A 16,297-nucleotide genomic window follows, 5' to 3' on the forward strand; every position below is an offset into this window, starting at 1 on the left:
ACAAAATACTTAAATGCTCTGTTAAAGTCAGCTTTAAAAAAATTTATCCTGAGAAGTGTGTGTGTGTGTGTGTGTGTGTGTGTGTGCATGCGTGTGTAAGGTTGCACATAAGAATCAGTGGATGGCCCATGATATTTTAACCACAGGGTAGTGGTTTATGAACCAGTAAGAGGGTTTTCTCTAGAAGTCACTCAATAAGCTGAAATGACAGCATTTCTGTATTAAGACAACTGGGGAGGAGCCAAAGTTGCAGAACCAGCTTGCCTGCTGGTTGCAGAGCTGATGTTTATAGCACTTCACCACCAGCCCTGGTTTCTGATTGCACCCCACCACCTCTGAGCTTCTGCTGATTAAGTGACTAAAGTGAATAGCTTTGAAAATGTCTACAGCTGTAAGTAAGCATAAATGTTTGCATGCCTGTTTCTACAGAGAAGTGATTCTTAACCCTGGCTGCAAAATGAGAATCACCTGGGAAATCACTATTTTTAAAAATAGGGATATTTGGGCCCCATCTTCACTTCAGATTTGTTTGAACTGGTGTTGGGTGGGTGGAGCCCCGAATACTCAATTTTTAAAATTCTCCCAAGGCAATTCTAATGTGTAATTGTGAGTAGAGAAGCACTTTCAGAAGAGAGAAATGTCCTTGTAGCTAAGGCTTTTGTTTTAGTCCATTTGGGCTGTTGTAACAAAATACCACAGACTGGGTAGCTTAAAATCAAAGAAATTTATTTCTCACAAGTATAGAGGCCAGGAAGTGTGAGCTTAAGGCATCAACATATTCACATTCTGATGAAGGCCCACTTCCTAGTTCATAGCCGGTGACTTCTCACTGTGTCCTCACATGGCAGAAGGGACTAAGGTCTCTCTGGGGTCTCTTTTGTAAGAACATTAATCCCATTCATTAGGGTTCCACCCTCATGACTTCAGCACCTCCCATAGGTCCCACCTCCTAACATTATCTCTGGGGGTTAGGATTTCAACATATGAATTTTGGGGTGACTCAAACATTCACACCATAGCAGCTTTCTTTCACAGCAACTGTATGCAGACATTATGCACCCACCATGGCCAGGCCCTAGTGCAGATACAGGAATGAGAGCAGGGATCAGAGATGAATAAGATAGAGCTCTACACTCCAGGGATGTGCAAACTGCTATTGTTCCTCACCACTTGCTTTCCAGAATACTAAATCCTAATTATGTTCTCAGGAAAACCACATCGAAGATTAGTCTAAAAGGAAGTTAGTTAATCGCCTGGTTCCAGAACATAGGCCGTAAGTGTAACCATCTTGTACCTGTGATGGCATGCCAGTGTTTCCAATGGCAGGGAGTGACTGCAGAAGCAGAAATTACTATGGCATTTTTGCCAGGCCTAAGGGTGATACTTAACAAAATACATAGGAGCCTAAGGCTGATTTATAGACTCAGGAGCTGTCAGAGTTCAAAAGAAACACACACGTGTGTGAACACGTGTACACACAAAGGACGGCTTCTCCCTGACATATTCCCATAGGCTTATTTTGACATAATTAAGTTGGGGGCTCATAGGAATTTTCAGTCCATTCAAGGAAGCCTAATAGAGTCCAAGTGAGAAAGAGTGTGGTTTATTGCATGGAGCCTGTTTCCACGTGGCCTACGTTGAAATCCTAACTCCTCCATCTATTAACCGCCCAACCTTAGGCAAACCACCTCCTCCCTGGGCTTCCTTAAAATGGGGACTATCCATCTGTCAAATGGGTATAGTAAACCCAGGCTTTTTCCCACCATGTCATTGCTACCTCTCTGGGCTCCATGTCTTACTTACTGATCAAATTAATGACCATATGAACCTTAAAACCTGTGAACCTTATTTCAGGTGGACATTTTATTGGGGTAGGAAGGCTGGTAAATCCCATTTATAAACCCAGGCTTTGTGCATGCTATATCCCTTGCCAAAATTTCTCCAACCTGGTTACCTCCCACATCCCTCAAGACTCCGATCAGGTGCCCCACAAGAGGGAGCATCCCTGGTCCCCAAGGTTGAGATAAAGGCTCTTCTTGAACTTCCAGAATATCCTATGCTTTGCCACTAATTAGTTATATAACCTTGGGCAAGTCACTTAACTCCTCTTTTCCTCTGCTTTATCATCTGTAAATTGAGGAAAATTATAGTAACACTTAGCTTATCAAGGGTTATGTGAAAACCATGTGAGTTGATACATAAAGGTCTAAGAAATACAGGGGTTTGGCAAAGGTAGATTTACAGTTGTTTGTACGGAAAAAGACATATAGGTTATAATTATAATCAAGAACAAATTGTGTGTTATGTACTCACACCGGTAAACCTATTTTTAATTACTAACACCTACCACCATATGTTTAAGTTAGGTTTTTGTCTTTTCCAAAAGACGATAACCCATTGAAGTCAGAAGCCAGATCTTATTCCGTGCTGAACTGCCAGTCTCCAATCCAATACCTGGATTTGTCAAATTGATATGAACCAAGTGGTTTCGGGCAAAGATAAAACGCAACCTTATGCTTAAGGCTTTATAAACCAAAAGAGGTGCTGGTCTCTGAGCCCTGGAATGGTAAAGCCATATAATTTTAAAACCAAAGAGTCCTCTGGTCCATCCCTTTCCTTTTATAAATATAGAAACTGATGCCCATGGCATAGATGACCAGTGATCTGCCCATTATCATTCAGTGTACTAGTGTCCTAGGGCTGCCGTAACCCAGTGCACAAACTGGGTGGCATAAACAACAGAAATTCATTATCTCACAGTTCTAGAGGCTAGAAATCCAAAGTCATGGTGGTGCCTGAGTCAATTCCTTCCCTAAGAACTGGTTAATGCCTCCCCCTTAACATCTGGTGATCTCTGCCAACCTTTGGCTTTTAGCTGCAGCACCCTCCTCTCTGCCTTCATGTCCACATGATGTTCTCTCTGTGCACAGGCCTGTGTCCAAATTCCCCCATTTTTATAAGGACCGCCCTATTCCAGGATGACTTCCTTTTAACTAATTATATCTACAACAACCCTATTTCCAAATAAAGTCACATTCTGAGGTACTGGCTGTAGAACTTCAACAAGTAAGTCTGAGTGAGGGGGATACAAATCAACCTATAGCACTCAGTTACTCACCAGAAGATTCCTGCTTCCCAGCACAGGGAATTTTTCTGCAAGATCATGACCTTAGACACCCAGTCAACTTTTCTGCACCTCAAACTTTCCTCTGAAATCAGAAGAGTGGACTTATGTTTGAGCCAGTATTATCCACTTATAAAGACATTTTATTTACTTAAGGGCTGAGTTCTTCAAACATACTATTTCCTAGGTATAGCTAGGTGCTTCACAGAGGGACCGGGGAGAAGAGAAAGAAGGCCCTTAGGAGTCATAGGGCAAATGTAGGCCCGGGGTTAAAAACTTAGGCTCAGATGGTGAACAGATCCCAGTCAAAGCCCTGCCTGTCTACCTTCTGGCTGTGTAACCGTGGGCAAATACTTAACCTCTTCAAGCTACAGTTCCCTCCTCATTAACATGAGAAAAATAATAGTACTTGTTTCAGGAGGTTCTTAAGCCACAGATGTCAGCTACGACTTCATTCCTTCCACAGATATTTGTGGAGTGCCCATTGTGTGCCAGGCACTGTGTAATGAACATGACAAAGTCCCTACTCTGATGAAGTTTATATTTTATTGGGGGAGAAAAAAGCAAATAAACAAAAAGGTAAACAATACAGTATCTGGTAGTGTGATATGTGCTGTGGGGTTGGCTAGTGGCAGTGCTTAGGAGCAATGGCTCTGGTGTTCAACTGCCTGGCTTGGAAGCCCAGTTTCTCTCATTATTAATGGCCCAGACTGGGGTTCAGCAATAAAAGGGCTCTGAAAATGTCCTGGGTTTGTCAACTTCAATAAACAGCAAGAAGTCGGGTGAGGAAGAGGAGCAGGAAATAAGGTTGGCAGCCAGGTCACGGGGAGTCCTCACTTTGGAAAGTTATTGGCCAGTTTTAAGCAGGGGGCTGATATGAACAGATCTACATTTCTAGAGGATTATTCTGTGAGAATACACTATATTGCATATGTAGAATTAGGGAGAACAGTTAGGAGGTTGCTGAAGTGAGAGGAACTTGATAAGTGTAGTGGTGATAGAGATGTCGAGAGTTGAAAGATTTGGGATATATTTTGAGGCAAAGCTAACAGAATTAGCGGATGCACTTGAAAATGGCAGCACGGGAAAGGAGTGAGGAAGATCCCAAGGACGGGACCTGAGCAACTTATTGAAAGGTGGGAACATTTCCTGTGATGGGGAGCATTGGGAGAGGAGCAGATTTTGGTGACGATGTTGAGGATGCAATTAGATATATGTCTGAAATTTAGGGCAGGGTTCTGAGAGTTCTGATCCTATCCATGGGCAGGTTCCCTACCCACTTAGCCCCTGGGTCCATGTGAGCTAACTGTGTTACCCCAACTCATACCTGACCCCAAATGTGATCCCGTCAGTAGGTTCCTCAAAATATCTGCCCACACCAAGCTTTTGTATTTTTATAGAATTTCCTTGGAACTACAGGAGAGGCTTGGGAAGTCACATTTGACAGCATGCTGCTTTCTGCCTTAGTGAGGAGGGAACTGTAGCTTGAAGAGGTTAAGTATTTGCCCACCGTTACACAGCCAGAAGGTGGAAGGGCAGGGATTTGCCCTGGGATCTGTTCACCATGTGCCTCAGTCCCTGTCTCCTTTTCACTTTGTCCTTCAACTCATTGAACATCCTTCTCAGAAGCAAAATCAGTTTTTCTCTCCTGGCTCTTGCACAGTTAGCATTTGTGTTTTGTTGGTGTGGCATGATTTGGGGGAAATCTCACTTTATAAACCAAAGAGCTCCTCAACAGTTATTTTGTGCAAACATACAGGTATACATTGCTCTCTTCGAAATTCAGATATTAGGACCTTTTTCCATCTTGTTAAGTTTTTCCTCAATACAAATAGGAAGCTCACTCAGCGACACTCTGAGAGGGGAGTGAGAAGACAAAGATCAAATGTTTCCTTGTGGCACTCAAGCCACCCCCACCTCATAGCCCAGCCCTGCCCATGCCCTCTGCCAGGTTGCCAGGTTTTTACTGATGCTTGAGTGATGCCCTCCGGCTCTGCTCTGTGGTTGGAGTCTTGAGTACTGATCTTACCAGAGCCTCTCGCATTTACCCCATCCATACAAGGGCACAAATTCTTCTTTGTATTGTTGATAGAGCAAATCCACCAGGCCCTTTGTTGCTTGAGAATGCTGTTTGGTCTCCTGCTTCATCCCTAGTTGCTCTCAGGTCTCTCTACAGTTCAGAGCTCCGAGTGCAAGCCCTGGAGTGAGTGTGAGTGGAAACACACAGAAGTGCTACTCCCTCCCTTGGTCTCCATTCCTGCGTGCCTCTCGCTGTATTTGCTGAGTGAGATTTTAAAGATATGTTTTTATTGCAAAGCATGTGTCCTCAATGCAAGGCAATTACATTGTTTGGTACTTGGGTAAAAATAAAGACAAATAAAAAGTGGTCTGTTACAACACTGGGGGATAAATTAAACTGGCCATTCTGGATACTTTGAGACACAACAGGTCATGTCCAGTAGAGCTCTTTTCAACAATAATTTGGTTTATATTCTATTTTTATCTTTATCACTGACATCTAACCTAACATCCAAGTGATATGTTATTCCACAGTTTCTCTGGTTTTCTACATGGAAATCTCAGGAAGAGTCAGGCCAGAATGTTTGCATGAAGTCAAGCAACTTTAACCTCTGTGACGGCCGAGGTCATGTCTGGTGCTTTGCCCTGTTTCCACAATGCCTAACATCAGGCCTGGCTCAGAGTCTATGCTCAGCATGTTTTTGAACAAATCTGGGTGTTGATGACAGTCCAGCCCCTGCTAATAGGAAGATGAGAAGAATGTATGTTGCAGCAAGTTGACTCTCAGTTTTTCTCATGAGATTCCAATGATCTGTTTTCAGATCTGTCTCTCACTCAACTCTGAGCCCCTCCAAGGTAGGACAATGTATTTTGTTTTGTTTCTTTTTAAACCTGTATATCCCTTTTCAACACTCTATTGGCCCTAGGGAGTGCCCTGTCATGTTTGTTGAGCTACCAAGACACAAGGTAGAAAATCCTATTATTGAAATTACTTGTGAAATATATGTCTACCTGATTTTCTCCAGGAAGGAATAGAGTAAGCTGGGGAAAGCAAGATTTGACAAACCTGTGTACCAGGCCTTGTTCTGTCCCTTCCTAGTTGTGGAAATTTGGGCAAATGACTTAACTTTTCTGAGCCAAAAATTTCTCATAATTAAATGGAGTGAACTAAAGATGGAATCAGATATAGCATGACATATAGCAGGTGCTCAATAAGTCTTCATTGTCCAGATGCATGTGTTCATGGATGGAAGGATAAATGATATCAAAATATTTTTAAAAACTCATTGCTTGTCTTTAAAAAGCATGATGCAGCAATACATTTTGATTAATTTAGGGTTCTGTAAGTCAAGTTCCAGTTAACCTAGATTTTTCTTCATATAACTCAAGAATCTCGGTGGCTAAATGCCCTCACTCCAACCCACCGATATGGGACTATGCTGACACTGATGGGCTCACTGAGATGGGAGGAAATGTGTAAATCATATTAGCCCACCTTCACGTCAAAAATATGCCTGATGGAAAGCTTCCAGTGACCGAGAATGCAGCAGTATTCTTTTGAGATTATGTAAATTGTTAAGTTTTTTGAGATAGAATCAAGTTGTACTCTTCTAAAGCACGCTTTCTGGTTTATATTTTTCCTTCCATAGCCAAGTAATGTATAACTCCTAATTCCTTCTTCCAGTTGAAAACAGGAGCTAAACTTTCAGAGTTTGTGACTATGTGACTGTGGGGAAAATTATATAACCTCTTTGTGCCTCACTTTCCTCATCTGTAAAATAGGAATAATAATAACTATGTCAAATATTATTAGATTAAATGAATTAAGGCTGTAAAATATTTAAAAGGGTGTCTGACCTGTCATATACATTAACAAATGTTAACTATTTATAGTTAGAGGTAGCATGTGTTCTACATGGTAGGTCCTTCAACCATTTTTCATGACTTAAATTCATCATCCTGGTCAAATTATCCCAGGCTTGCTCACATTGACACTGTTTTCTTATAGGATGAGTGTCCCAGAGGCAAGCATGATATTTCAGTCAAGGTAGAGCACAATGTGACTCTTGCCCTTCTTTGTTCTGTGTACTGTTCCATAGCCCAAGATTGCATTCATTTGGGGAAAGTCAGTGACTCACCCTGATGATTCATAAGGTGCTTATAAGCAAATAAATCCTTCACACCTTTTCACATGAACCATTGTGAAACCATGTCTCCGCTGCTCTCTGCTTGTAAAATTGAGTTTCTGTAACTCAGTGTAGCATTTACACTTGAGTGATACATTTCATCTGAAAAACTAGTGGAGCATGGGAAAGAGGGGTTTTGGATTGGGTGTCAGACAGACCTGTGTATAAATGCCAGCTCTACACTACCTTTGTGACCTTAGAGAAGCTATTTAACTTGTTTGATCTTCAGTTTTATTTTCTGTAAAATGGAGGAATGATACCCATATCAGAGGATTATTTAGAAAGACTAAGTGACATAACTTATGCAAAGAGTCTAGCACATTCAAGCGTGCAATATGTGAGTTATTAGTAATATTAATACCCTACTAAAATGATTAAATGAGATAATATATGTAGGGGGAAATCTTCATATTATTGGTTTTGATTCTAACACCAACATTGTTTTTAGCTTAAAAATAGTTTTGAATTCTGATTCTGATAATCCATTAGTTATGTCCCCCACTTGAGATCTTTGATAAAAATGTATTCTATGTTTTCATTTACATTGTTAGTAAAAATCTTAACCAGCACAGCACAAGGCGTGGAGGCATGTTAAGCATTGATCGGCATCAATCCATTAGTCAGTGTTTCATGGGCAATGGCTGTGAGTCAACTATAAATTCAGCCTTGTGCACAAACATATGAGTAAAAATGTGATCAAATTTTCTGAAATTCAGACACATGATGTCTAAAGCACTTCCCTCCTTGGTACAATCTACTAACACTACCTGAGAAAAGAGACTATTATAGCATGACTTGTTCTTAGATAACTCATGCTAGTTGATTTCCTCTCAAATGACCTACAAACCATATCTTAATAACCTTTTCTAGAAGTTCTCATATAATTGATGTCATGCTTGATATGCTGCAGGATTCTATCTTCCTTTCTAGTGATTGAGATAACATCTATCACACACACAGATTTATGACATGTTTTGTGTTTTCTTTGATTTCTCAAAGATCCCCAATTATGAGTCAAAAAGACATCAGTAAGTCCTTTCAATATCCTAGGAAACCGTATTCTTAGAGACATGCAACCACATAAAGAACAGAGAGGAACCTGTTCTAACACCTCTTGCTTTATTTGGCAAGTCTAGCAGAAGAGCATGCCGTTTGTTCACTCTTAGTAAGGGCTTTTCTCCTTTTAACTGAGGAGAACTGTCTTCTTTCCCCAAATCCACAGTTTTAGAAAAGATGCTAATAGGGCAGTGAAGGAAGACAGCAGAACGTATTGACTACTTGAAATAATGGTTCTTCAGCATCTACCATTGATTAATTTAGTACATATGCATTGAGTCCTTAATATTTTTCAGACACTGTTCTAAGACATTGTCCATCTTCCCTATGTATTAGAGGATATAGGAAAACAGATGTGAAGTAAAAAATTCAATAGCATTATAAGAAGTGCTAAAGTAGAAGTATGCATAAAGAACACAAAAGTAGAGCACCTAACTTTTTTTTGGTGGGGGGGGGGTGGAAGAGCAGGGAGCACTTCTCATAGGAGAAGAATGTTGCATTTTCAAGGTTGAGTCTTCAAGAATGTTGAAGCACTCAGTATCTAGGGCAGTGGTTCTCAACCTTCTGGCCCTTTAAATACAGTTCCTCATGTTGTGACCCAACCATAAAATTATTTTCATTGCTACTCCATAACTGTAATATTGCTACTGTTATGAATAAATATCTGATATGCAGGATGGTCTTAGGCGACCCCTGTGAAAGGGTCATTAGACCCACAGGTTGAGAACCGCTGATCTAGGGGAAGAAGGACAGGTAAGGTTGTATTCCAGGAGGAAGAAAGAGCACATGAAAAGAGTAGAGATATGAAAGAGTATTGCTGGGGTCCATCCATATACTTATTTATTCCACAAATATTTACTGAGTTGATACTGTGGGCCAGGTTCTCTATTAGACATTGGGGATACAGAGATATGAAGAAAAAAAGTCCTACACTCATGAAATAAAGTTGCAGTTAGAGAGAGGTATATTAAACAAATGATTAAAAGGTGAATGTGTTATTAGGAACTAATACAAGTTCTCCAAAGGATGGAAATACGAGAGTAATTAAGAGAAATCACCTTGGCCAATTTGTAAGGAAAGGAAGAGAAAAGCATTTTATGACTGTGAAAAACAATTTATGCCAAAGCCCTATCGCAGAGGAAGCAGAGCGCCTAGGAGGAACTGAACAAAAGGCCTGTTCAACTTAAGGAATGAGACTGGTGAGGCAGGCACAGGCAAGATCTCACAGGGCATTTTAAGGATTTTGCTCTTCCTTAAACCCAAAAAGAATCCACCAAAAATTTTAAGCAGGGAGGTGATATGATCAGACTTGAATTTTGGAAAGATCATTCTCATTACAGTGTGAAGGGAAGATCCTGGGAGGGCAATAAAAAACATGGGAGGCAAGTTAATAGGCAATTGAGTAGGGTGGCACTGTGGAGATTGAGAGAAATGCATGCATGTGGAGTTATTTAGGTATTGTATTTACAAATCTTTGTGGTAGATCATATCAGAGAAGAAAGAGGGACAAAACTGAAGAATAAATCCCCAGTTTGGGACTTCTATAACAGAAAAAGTGGTAAAGTTGTTTTCTGGAAAAAAAGAAACACTAGGGAAGTACTGGTTAAGGGAGAGGCATGATTCCAGTTTTGGATGTTAATTTTTCTATATCTTTGTGACATACAAGTGGATGTAAAGTCCATAGTTGAATTTGACAGTCTGGAACTCAAAGAAGCCTAGTCTGGGAGGTATCCATAGGTCATACATATGGTACTTGAAGCCCTATGATGTCCTAGGGAGACACTGTGCAGTGAGCAAAGAAGGCTTGGGTAGGACTAATCCCTGAGGGACTCTGTTATTTAATGAGAGAATAGAAAAAGAATAGGCCTATAAAGGAGACTGAGGAAGAGAAATCAAAGAACTAGGAAGTGTACCAAGAGAATCTGATGTCTAAGAAGGCTAAAGGAAGAGAATGATTCACAATAGTGAATCCTGTTGAGAGATGGAGTAAAGTATATATATATACACACATACACATACTAGAGTCCCCGCGCACGAAATTCGAGTGAGGGTATGGTCCCTAGGCCTGGCCTGTGATCAGGGCCATCTTCCCCAGCTGCCCGCAGCTGGCCCTTGCCACCCACCCCCGGTTCCCCACTCACCATCAGGTGATCGGTGCCTGATGGCTGGGGGAAGGGACCAAAAGGTGGTCAGTTGCTCCTCATAGTGACTGGTCCAGCAGTCATTCTGGTCATTCTGCCATTAGGGTCAATTTGCATATTACCCTTTTATTATATAGGATAAAGGCCTGATACATGGGTGGAGGCTGGCTGGCCTGCCCAGAAGGAGGCCCTGGATCGGGGTGAGGGGTCCCCGCTGGGGGCAAGGCTGGCCTGGGCGAAGAGCTGCCACAGGTTTGCAGGTCGGCCACACCCCAGGCTTTGTCAGGAAGGACATCCGGAATGACATTCAGTCTATCCGGTCTAATTAGCATAATACCCTTTTATTAGTATAGATATAGATATATATGCAATTTATTTTAAAATGTGGATATTACTGATAAACTTGGAGAGATCATTTTCATTGGAGTGATTGCCCAATAGACAGTTTTCAGTAAATAAAAAGTAAAAGGGAGGTAAAGAAAAAAAGGAAGGTAGTAAAAATGGACAAGAATCCCAGTTACAAAGAGGAGGATTGAGAGAGAATAAGGGAAGGAAGACTGAGGGATCACTGATGATGTCTGCTTAAACAGGCAGATGTGGTGTGGTCCAAAGTACTGGTGAAAGGATTAGTCTTAGGGAAAAGGTCACTTTCACTGTTGTAGGAGAAAAGGAGGGGTACAAGTATAAGTGGACTTGTGAGTAGAGGAGAGTTGAAAGAATTCCTTTCTTCTGGTATATTTGATTTTCTTTTAACAAAAGGGCATTGGCCCTTTCTCACTCACCATTTCTTTTACCGAAGAGGAACATTGGCTTAAAATCAAGTTAAAACACTTCCAGGTGATACTATAGGAAGTCAGCCATCCAATTGCAGGAGGAAAGTGAGAGTGTTGAGCCTAAAGAAATGATAACCTGAAGAAGGGAAAGGGTAACAAACTTTGAATATATAAATAATTTTAATGTAAAAAATAGTTTTTTTCTAAGTTACACGAAGGGTGATACCCAGGCCAATGCAAGGTATGGAAAGGCTTGTTTCAACTCAAAATTAAGATAAACTGAATTTTCTAACTGTTCTTCTTGCCCAAAGATGAAATAATATGAGGATGTGGTAAATCGTCAGATATTAGAAGTGGTTTTTCAAGGGGACTTTTACTTGTTGGGGCTGATGCAAACGGGAAATTCAAGCATGTGAGACAGCAGGCTGGATGTTGGGAGTTTCTATTTCTTTGATAATTTTCTCCCCTTTCCATCATGAAGACCATTTGTTCTTCTCTTTTACAGCATGTGCACTCTCCCTGAGAAGATAGAAAAGTGGGAATATAAGGAAGAAAGAGAAGATGGGAAGAAACGATAAACAGAGTTTCCCTGTGACTCACGTTACTTCTACATTATTGGACCAATCTATGAGATTCCCCTGTCCTTTCCTGATTGTGTGTGTGTGAGTGTGTTTTGACTTGATTTTCATCAGACCTTTGAAAACTCCTCTTTTGTCCTCAGCAATTTTTCACCTAGGTTATTCTCATTGTTTTCTTACTAATCAAATACTCATGTTTATCAACTGGTCTCCTTGACTCTTTTTTTTAAATTATCTTTATTGTTTAAAGTATTACAGATGCCCCCCTTTTTTACCCATTGGCCCCTCTCCCCACTGGCATTCCCTGCCCCGGCCTTCACACCACTATTGCCTGTGTCCATGGGTTATTCATATATGCATACAAGTTCTTTGGTTGATCTCTTCCCTCACCCCCTTTCCTCTGAGGATCTTCAATCTGTTTCACTTAACTCTGCTTTTATGGTCCCAAACTTTTGTATTCATTCTGAGTTGTTCCTCTTCCTCCATTTTTATGCCTATTATTTACAACTTGAGCTCTTCACAGAGTATTCTTATACAGCCACCCTAAATTTTTCTCATTTCCTTCCTAAAATCAGGAAAAATGGCCATCTGTACAACACCTGATAGACTGTATAATATCCATTCATAGGCATCATTGCATTCAATTATCACAGACTCCTCGAGATGCAAGTTAGGTGCCACCAGCTCCAACAGCATCACCACTGCTGTGATCACTATCACAGTCACCTCCAGCAGCCCTGTTTCAAAGACAGGGGGCCAGAGAAGGCGAGGGAAGTGCCTCAAGTCATCACATTGGACAGCTGAAAAGCAAAGACTCAAACTGAGACCTGCATGACCCTAAAGCCTGGGATCTTTCTCTATGCAAAGCTGCTACCCCAGCAGCTTTGTAAACTAGGAGTTGGCACGACCACTTTTTTCCAAAACGGCCTGCTATTTTCTCCTCAACAACAAGCTCTTTTCCTTTGGTTGTAATTATATAGAATTGCAGTTCCCTTAGTTACTGCCTCATTTATAAAACATGTTCATTAAACTATTGAATGAACTTCCTGACACCCCCTCCCTTTACCAACTTCTCTTGAATATTAATGTTTCTTAAGTAGTGTGAGCCATCTCCTCTGAGTCAAATTATTCTTCCTCTTTTAAACTCCCCACGTCTAAATTGGCCCCTTTCAGAGGCCCCTCACCTCGACAGCGTACCTAACTGTTCATTTTGTTGGTCAGTCAGTCAGTCAGACACTACTGAGTGTCTGACCTGTGCCAAGCACAGTCCAGGATCTTAGGATAGGTTGCTAAAAAGCAAAAGAAACACATACATCATTTAGAGAGACATTAAGCAAACAATTGCAAAAATAAATGTAAGTCAAGTGTGTAAGTATTTGTCCTTTTTTGCCCTTTGTTAGCCCTTTTATTTTTCCCTTTGTTAGGTATTTTGCAGCTAATGTGACAAACCTATCCTATAAACTTATGTGTTTAACATACTACAACTTTTCCGCAGTGTACCTCGCTCTCCTAGAAACCACCTTGCCTATTTCAGGGGCACATAGAACTTTAGAGTCAGAAGGGAACTTTGAAACTAGCCAATCTGGCACTCCTCCAACTTGAATGTGCACACAAGTCAACAGGGAATATTATTAAAATGCAGCTTCTGAAACAGTAGGTCTTGGGTGAGAGCTGAAATTCAGCTGTTTTAGCAAGCTCCTAGATAGATGCTGCTGATGCTGCTGGTACACAAACAACACTTAGAACAGAAAGATCTAATCCCCTGGTTTATAACCAGAAGTACCCATCAGAATACATTGCTTTTGCAAAATACAGATTCTGAATCAGACTAGCAGGAAATGGCACATATGACATTTGAAAAGGCAATCTTAGCCTTCCACTTCTAGTTAATATGAAATAATAGAAACTGGGTTTACCATCCTACCTGAAATAATCAAAAGAGTAAAACCTGATAAAATATGATATAATGGTTTTCAAGACACTAGACAGCAATTTTCAACCAGTGTGCCTCAAGAATTTTTAAAACATGCAATACCTGACTGATTTAGCCAGGGGCACTCACCTCTTTTCCCTTAGATTGTAAAAAAAAAAAAAATGCCAACACAATAGCCATCCTGTGTAAATGAATCAAAATTATACCTTTTTGTCAGATCAGCAAATATTACATTTTTTGGTGTGCCACAGAAATGTGGTAATTAGTTTATGTGTGCCATAAGATGAAAAAGGTTAAAAATTGCTGCACTAGACATTAGTCAACAAAGGAGAGTGATCTCTGTTATATCAGCAAACAAGTGCCGTGAGCCCAACAATTGTTCCTGAGAGAATTTCTGAACCATGGCATAGAAAACAATAACCCGTGCAGGGCCCAGCTGACTGCCTGAGTTAAAGCAACAAAGCTGAGAGTCAGGGGAGAACAAGATAGCTAGACTTCTCAGGATAGAGTACCAGAAAATAGGGCATTCACACTCAGAGAGAGAATGTGGATGTCTGATGACCCCCTCAAGTGAATGGTAGAATACTGATTAGCATATACCTATGAGAAAAACTACCCAAGGCAAGGGTAAGAATTACTGGAACAGATAAGCGATAACCGTATCCTGTGCTCACATAGACTGGAAAGAGTGTCTGTAACTACCAGCCAGACTGGAAAATTTCATGATTCATGAGGCAATTCCAAGTTAGAATACTCAGGAAGGACAGCCTCCGGTAAGGAATAATTAGCCTAGACTGAGAACTACTATAGTCTCATCTAATAAATTTTCAAAGCAAGACCAAAAGGATCAAATTGTTGCCAAGTAACTTAACTGCATCACAGAATAAAGCCCAAGAATATTTATAGGAATACAAAGTATCCAGTACCAAACAAGGTAAAATTCAAATGTATGAGATCTAAGGAAAATTTGCCAGGCATGGAAAGAAAAGAGTACATCCCATAATGAGAAGAAGAATCAAACACACCTGACTTCGAACTGACAGAAATGTTGAAATTAGAAGATATGAATTTAGTTGAAGCTGTATTTCATATGTTCAAAATGTTAAGTAGAGATAAGAAAGATATAAAAATACTCTAAGTAGGATCAACAGCAGATTAGACAGTAAAGAAGAAAAGATTAGTGAACTTAAAAGCATAGTGATGGAAAGTATTCAAAATGTAACAGAGAAGAGAATTTTTTTAAAGAAATGAACCAATTATTATTGTGCTTTGAGACTATTTCAAGGGGGTTAATAATGTGTAGTTGGGAGTCCCTGAGGAGAGCAGAGGAGTTTATTAGAATTAAAAATAAATAAATGCTGGAAATTTTCCAAATTTGGTGAAAACTATAACTCCACAAATTTAAGAAGTTTATTAAAACTCAATAACAAGAAACTTAAGAAAAACTACATCAAAGGATATCATAAATTGCTTAAACCCAGTGATAAAAAATAATATTATAAGCAGCCAAGGGTGGGTAGGGTAGGGGATCATTTCATGTGCAGAAGAACAAAGATAAACATGTGGATAGATTTCTTGTCAGAAATAATGGAAGCAAGAAGACTGTGAAATGCATCTTCAGTGAAAGAAAAAATTGTTAGCTAAGAATTCCACACCAAGTAAAAATACTGTTTAAAGATGAAGACTTCATCCTTTGTTGTGACCAAGTAACATTTCACTGTATATGTGTACCATAACTTCTCGGTCCACTCATCTATTGTGGGCACTTGGGCTGCTTCCATAGCTTGGCTACTGTAGATAATGCTGCAATGAGCATAGGGTGCATATCTCTTTTCAAATTAGTGTTTTGGATTTCTTCATATATATACTCAGAAGTGGAATATCTGGGTTATGAGGCAGTATTATTTTGAAATTTTTGAGTGGCCTCCATACTGTTCTTCACAGTGGCTGCACCAATTTGCACTCTCACCAACAAAGCTTGAGGGTAGACTTTTCTCCAAATCTTTGCCAACATTTGTTGTACGTTGATTTATTGATGATAGTCATTCTGACAGATATAAAATATCTCATTGTGGTTTTAGTTTGCATTTCTCTGTGATTAGTGACAGCATGGATGGACCTTGAGGGTATTATGCTAAGTAAAACAAGTCAGGTAGAGAAAGACAAGTACCATATAATTTCACTTATATGCAGAATCTAAAGAACAAAATGAATGAACAAAGAAAACAGAAACAGACTCATAGATACAAAAACCAAACTGATGGTTGCCAGATGAGAGGGGCTTGGTGGGTTTGGTAAAAAAAAAAAAAAAAAGGTGAGGGGATTAAGAAGTATAAATTGGTGATTACAAAATAGTCATGGAGAAGTAAAGTACAGCATAGGGAATATAGTCAATAATCTAATCAATAAAAGAGAAACATGCAAATTACCCCCCCCTCTGCTATGCCCCAAGCCACACCCACCAGCCAATCAGAGTGACTATATGCA

This window comes from Myotis brandtii, unplaced genomic scaffold (genome assembly GCF_000412655.1).
Source record: "Myotis brandtii unplaced genomic scaffold, ASM41265v1 scaffold26, whole genome shotgun sequence".
Lineage (NCBI taxonomy): Eukaryota > Metazoa > Chordata > Mammalia > Chiroptera > Vespertilionidae > Myotis > Myotis brandtii.